Source organism: Chrysochloris asiatica, unplaced genomic scaffold, assembly GCF_000296735.1.
Source record: "Chrysochloris asiatica unplaced genomic scaffold, ChrAsi1.0 scaffold00652, whole genome shotgun sequence".
Classification (NCBI taxonomy): domain Eukaryota; kingdom Metazoa; phylum Chordata; class Mammalia; order Afrosoricida; family Chrysochloridae; genus Chrysochloris; species Chrysochloris asiatica.
The window spans coordinates 189,765-196,763 of record NW_006409170.1 but is presented as its reverse complement, the minus strand read 5'-3'; the positions used below and the strand labels follow the sequence as shown (position 1 = coordinate 196,763).

The window sequence follows — 6,999 nt, the reverse complement described above, 5'->3', positions numbered from 1 at the left end:
TTTTAATAATTATATTATACTTGTCATTTTACATTAAGACAAATTAAAAAAAATTAAAATTGAGACATCATTCTAGTTGCTTTGTAATGAATGTGCTTTTTAGATTCTTTTGACATTGTTATTAAGAGCTGGTTGAGTTGGGTCTTTTTAATAGCCACCTTGTGTAAGATTTCCAAGGAGCAGCTGGTGAGTTTGAACCTCTTACCTTTCAGTTCAAACTGACCTTGCAGTCCAGCACATTAACCCACAGTGCCATATTTATGATAATTTTTGAAAATCTACCTAAAAATATAGACTTTCTATATAGTAATACCCATCTATGTAATTTTCTTATAAACTTTTTATGTGGAGTTTGGTGTGGTACTGTGGGGTAAAGCACTGAATTAAAAGGTTGGTTTGAACTACACAGTCAGCAGTTCGAAATTATCAGTTGCTCCTTGGAAACCCTATGCAGAGTCACTGTGAGTTGCAACCAACTTGATGGTACTTAACAACAAGATTGTTTTTACCTTACAGTAATGTTAGTAAATTGCTTTATTAGTTGATTTTAGTTTTCATTAAGTACTTTATAATTACTGCATTTCTCTTTAACATCATGAAATTATATTAAATATGCAATACATTTTGTTTAGCAAAACTGTTTTATATATTTTAGTATTTTCAATATTCTTGTAAATAAATCTTTGAGTTTGCTGATAATTATTTTCATAGGATAGATTCTTACCAATAGAATTTCTAAATAAAAAAAGACACTTACTCTAAAAATATATGTTTATTGATGTTGTTGTTGTTGTTGTAAAATGCCATCAAGTTGGAATCAACTCATAGCGACCCAAAGCACAGCATGAATTGCTGACTTTGTGGTTACCAGGCCAGTGCTGATATACAGTGCCACACAAGAAAAAAAGTTTAAAATAAAGTAACTTTATTTGACTTCTCAATGTCACTAATTATAATTTATATTCCTGTTATAGCACTGTGGGATAAAGCCCTGGACCCTAAGGTCAATTTGAATTGCAAGGTTGGTGGTTCAAATTCACCAGTTGCTTCTCAGAAACCCTATGCAGGGTCATTATGAGTCAGAACTAAATCAACAGCGTTCAGTGACAAAAGTAAATGAAGGCAGAAGAACAAACAAGATGGCAGATTGGGTGGAAAGGCAGTAAGGAGCTCCATCAGCAACAACACAGAATACAGGACCAAGCAAACTCAGGGCATGGTCCCAGAACTCTGAACCACATATAAAGGCATATTTAGAAGGTTGGAAGGCTGACAGCTAGGGGAATTTGTAGCAGAAGCAAGAAATCCATTACTTTTTAATTCAAGATTCTCAGCTGCTCCTGGAGCCACCATCTTGGGTGAGACCAAGTGGGGAAAGGATCAGAACAGCCACAGACGTCTGACAGAACCGCGGAGATAAAGGTGTGGACATTCTTCTCTTTTGGTAGCTGTTCATTGGTCCCTTGCTGTCTATATACCTCCATTCTGGTGACTATAGGGGTGCCTGAGCTAGTGGACACCCCAGCCCCACCCTTGAAGGGTTCTACTATGCATGCACACAGATCTCCTAAAAAATTTAAAGAGACAGTTTCCACTTAAAACCAAATGGCCACAGCCAGCACTGAACTGTTTATAACTAGAAAAAAGGCCTGAACGGGGATTGTATAGTAGGACTAGCAGACAAAAGAGGAAACATGCCAAAAATTAAATCATAAATTATGTCACAATGACCAACAGTGGCATCTTGAAATTTCTCAAGAAGAATGAAAAGGGAAGCCCATTTCCTGATCAAATCTACCTGGAGGATTTCAGAGGTAAATAGTGATGCATACTCAACCTTGGAACAACAGGGCTCTGGGATACAGGGATCTAGGTATAGCTTGAAGAGGGTAAATTGTACTAAAATCCTTGACTGCCTTATGAATATTGGTTTCCCTTGCCTACTAATGTAAAATAGACACTTGAGTGGGAAAGAAAGGAATGTTGGAAAACATGATTAGAGAAAACTTGTAAGCCTGTCTTCAGCCTATAACTGATTGGAATACCTAAAAGAGGTTCTACAACTTGCCTAGTGAAATAGGCCTTGTGCAAAGCCTTTACAGAGTATAGGATTGTAGGTGAAATCCTAAATTCCATCCAGAACATTATGAGGTGGGACATTCCCACTAGAAAGGATAATCAGACTGAAACAGCTACAGTCACAGAAGATACGTCTTCATGATGAACCTGACTTATACTCAGAGCGATAATTACTCTAAATACCAACAGAGAGGGAAAGAGTCTTCAAATCAAGTATCAGTGCTATCCGCTGTGTAGATAGGGATGGACAACTTAGACATTGACTACCTAAAATGAGGGAGCAATAAAGGCATTAAGTGACTAGCTTACAAGGTTTCAAGAGGGCATTTAGTTAAAGAGTATGGGGAAAAGAAAGAGTCCCCATTGAATAGCAGTCATCTTGTCGAGATGGGTCTGGTGAAAAGAGATGGGTATAAGATTTTTATGATTCAATAGTCAATAATTGTTATCATGACTAATTGTAAAGGTAGAAGTTTTGTAACAAAAAAAGGAGAGTGGTTAATTTTACAGTCCAGAAAAAGAGGACCCTAGGACCAACAAGAGAGAAATGCACAAGCAGAATGCGGGACCTTATCTGGAAAGGCAACAGTGCCAGAAATGGAGCCATAGATGGGCAATAGAGAGGGAGAGTGGCTGTGTACTCTAGATTCATGGACTAAGAAGAGAGGGACTAAGAGCTTGTGGCCAGGAGGCAGACTTGCAGAATGTGCCCTTTGGAGAAGTAAATTATTATATATGCCTGAGTGGTGTTTTTTTTTTGTTTGTTTGTTTGCTTGTTTTTTAAAAAGCTAAAGTGGATAGAGAGAAATACTGTTAACAGATGGTACGTGGAGGGGATTATAATCATTGCAATGAAACAAGGTATATGATTTGCTGAATGTAAAACTGATGATATGCCCTATAAACTTTCACTCCATCCACAATAAAAACATTAAATAAATAAATAAAATTAAATGAAGGCAAACATATAATTCTTTTGTTTAAATATATATTTCCTTGGTTTATAGATTGGTCTACCTTTTATTATTATTATTATTATTCTCTCCCCATCCCCATTTTTGAATTGCCTCTATCATTTCTTTCAGGGATTTTAGAGAGACATAGTCAGTCCCACTGTAGTAATACAAAATGATGACACAAGAAACATAAAGAGAGGAGGAGAAAGAAAGAGAAATGTGGTGAACATGGTGTCTAAATCCTGGAAATACAGTGAATGTTCCAATGCAAAAGAATTTCACATACCTGCAGACACTTTTCAAAGGTACAGCATACATTTTCTTTTTATCTTACCTTAAGCAAGTTGTCTTTTCAGTTAAGGCAAGGTTGAAACCTTATGTCTGAAACTTAGAGGTACCTCTTTGTTATTGTTGTTAAGTGTCATCAAGAAGTTTCTGACATGTAGTGACCCTGTATAGCAAGCCTTGTGTTTCAAACCAACCTTGCAGTTGAGCACATTAACCTACAGCACCACACCAAGACTCCTGTTAAGTAACACAAAATAAATAATATGCTTTTCTTTAGGCAAATTATTGATATTTTAGTAATCTTTGAGTTTAGTCAAATTCAGGTTGTTAGATTTTTGCATATGTGCTTTTTTATAATTACCCTTTAATAACAATTCTTGTTTAATCTAGCAATAGCTATATACACAAAAATATGTTAAAATTCATATTTGTTTTAATTTTTTTAAAATTATTTTATGGTGATAGTTTCATTTCTCTTTTCTTGTATTTTTATTCCTTTTCTGGCATGAATAAACTATCAATGAGGAAATGATCAAATAATAGAAAACTCTAGTATTTTTCTACTTAAGACATTCTTCAATCCAAAAATTTTGCATTATGGAGAGCAGGGCTTGATGGCAGATTAGGAACAATAATACAGAATATCAGATGAAGCAGATCCAGGTGACAATTCCAGAACTATGAACTACATATAAAGAAATATTTAGAAAGTTCAAAGGCTTACTTACAGTGGAATCTGTAGCAGAAGCAAGAAACATAGTGTTTTCTGATCTGTGTCAGCTAGCCACTCCCCGACTGGCCATCTTGGGCATGAAGGAGTAGGTGAAGGATCAGAGGCGTGCTCCCACTTTAGAGGTCTGACTGATCCTCGAAGATCAAGGTGTGGACTTTTTTCTCTCTGTTCTTTGGTCTCTTGCTCTCTGTGCACCTCCTCTCCGGTGACTAGAGGGGGCGCCTGAGTGAGTGGACACCCCTCCCTGCCAGAGGTTTCTACCCTGCATGCCCATGGATCTGCTCAGTCAAAGACCTGTGCACAGAATCTAAGAAAGGTGATGACACTGATTCAAACAAAACAGTCTTCCAAAATGGCAACGGCCATCCCCTAAACTGTTTATCACTAGTGAAAAGTCCTGAATGGGAGTTGTGGAGTGGGAGAGAGACAGATTAAAAATGAAATTGGCCAAAAATCAAATCCTGAGTTATGTCATGAGGAACACAGTAATGTATGGAAATTTCTCAGGCAGACTTGAAAACTAGAAACCGAGAGAGGGGTGTTAAAGTCATACTCATATTTTGCTACAGATTTGTTTTCTTTTATATGATTATAGACTGTAGTACCAAATCTGTTTTTTGTTGTGTTTTTGTTTTTGTTGTTGCTCTTTTGTTTTATGGGCCCCCTTTTACCTTCAGCAGGCTCTTTATATCCCTACATTACCAAAGAATAGACAGCAATTTTGGTCATATAGCCAAGATGCAATCACACCCTGTAAAATCCTTCCATCGAGGCAAGAGTCAATACCAGCTGATATACACCAGATAGACAGCCAACTCCTGCTACAGTTACTCTGAGTTGAGTAATTACAAAAGTGAAAATGGAAGCCTATATCTGGATAACATTTACCTAAAGGCAATCAGAAATCTCAGTAATACATCAGCATGCATTCCTCTAATTATTGAAAACACACATAATTATTGAAGATGCCCAGGAAAAAGGTGACCATTTCCACACATGTCCAGAAACAAGATAGAGTAACTAAGACAAATGATCGGGAGGTAGACCTAAACTTCCCATTGGAAGGAGGGCATGCTTTGGAATTCAGGAGAATGATACTGAGGTGCATTCAAATGCTCCACAGAGGGTTTGAGAAAAATAAGGAAGAAGTCAGGAAAGCACTACAGGAACAATCAAATAAGTTATACACAAACAATTTGAAACAATTCAAAACCTATGAAAAGAGGTCTAAATGATTAATAATAAATATCAGAAATGAACAATACACTGAAATGGCAAAGGAGAAGATTTGAAGAGATGGAAGCCAGAATTAGTGAGCAGGAAGACAAATCTCTCAATACTACTGAAATAGAAGAGCAAGCAGAAAAAAGAATAAAAAATCTGAAGACAGTCTAAGATTCATGTGGGGTAACAAGAATTATTGGCATTCTGGAACAGGAAGAATCAAATAAGTCCATAGAGGAGATAGTTGAAGAGCTAATGAAAGAAAATTTCCTTAACATTCTGATAAATGAAAAGATAAACATTCAAGAAGCTCAATGAACTCCAAGAAGGATAAACCACAAAAGAAAATCAGCAAGGCATATTATAATCAAGCTCTCCAAAATCAAGGATAAGGAGAGAATCCTGAAAGCAGCTAGAAAAGAGAAGTGTTACTTATAAAGGCAGGGAAATCAGATTAAGTTCTGTTCTCTCAGCAGAAACCATGCAGGCAAGAAGGCAATGCGGGACTTGTCGTCTTCACAGCTATGGCGGTAGCCAGAGTTCTAGGTAGGCTAGCTCTGCACCTGGTGAGCCAGAACCCTGCATGCCTTGTCTACTGCCATTTCTCCAGCTACTCTAATGCTGAGATCAAGCCTGCATACAGCAGAATACATTAAAAAAAATCCAGAAATGAAAGGATGATGAGAAGAAAGGCAGGATGTCCTTGGACAGAGAAAATGGCTATTGACTAAGACTAACCTAGTGTTTACCCTGTCTCACCACCATTTAAACTCTCTCCAGTGCCTCTTCCTGTTTGAATGGATTATCTAGTAAAAAGGGGAGTGCCCATGGCAAAGGAAGCAAATCTAGAACTTTTAAATATCCCCATTTTTTGCATTTGATTCCTGTAGCAATTAAAAAGCACTGTGCAGCTCTCAAATATTTCTTCACTGAATGGCCAGTTGCACTAGACAGTGATGAGAAATGTGAGAAGCATTTTCCAATTGAAATTGACACAGCTAATTATGTTTCAGCAGGACCATCTGTCCAATACCCTAAAGCACGAGTAGTAACCTTAAGGTTCAGTCTGAATTTAGATGATCCTGCACAAAAGAAACTTAGGAAAGTTGTAGGGGAGTGTTACTGCAAGACCACAGATGTGCTTACCATCAAAACAGATAGGTACCCTTTTAAGAGACAAAATTACAATTATGCAATGTATCTACTAACAGTTTTATACCATGAGTCATGGAAAACTGAGGAAGGGGAGAAAAATAATACTGAAGCAGACATGGAGGAGTATTTATGGAAAAAATAGCTCCTTAGAAAAAAATATCCTAGAAACACTTCTCCAAACGCAAACTCCTGAGAATAATATGGACATGAATAAAGAAGAGCTCCTTGGTACTGAAAAAGTGGGAGATTATGAAGAGTCTGTTGTTAATCTTAAGAATGAGGAGGAAAATGAAAATACTGTTGCTCAGTACAAAGAATCAGTGAAGAGACTATTGAATTTGACATGAAGTAAAAAAAAACACCACACAAACATGATTTATTAATCTTATGATATGCATATAATCAATATCTAATTTGATATAAAATTGAAAATGTTAAAAACATAAACATCAGAGTAAACATTCTTTTCATACTAACATGTAATAGCAATGATTATTCAAAAATTTCCTTATTTACACACATAGGTGTTTGGATTAATCAGAAGGTCTGTGATCTCTCTTTGTT

General features: G+C 36.6%; 1 pseudogene; it reads left to right on the top strand.

The window, feature by feature from the left end:
* Positions 1–3,263: 3,263 nt before the first annotated feature.
* Positions 3,264–6,782, top strand: LOC102820897 (annotated as a pseudogene).
* Positions 6,783–6,999: the final 217 nt, after the last annotated feature.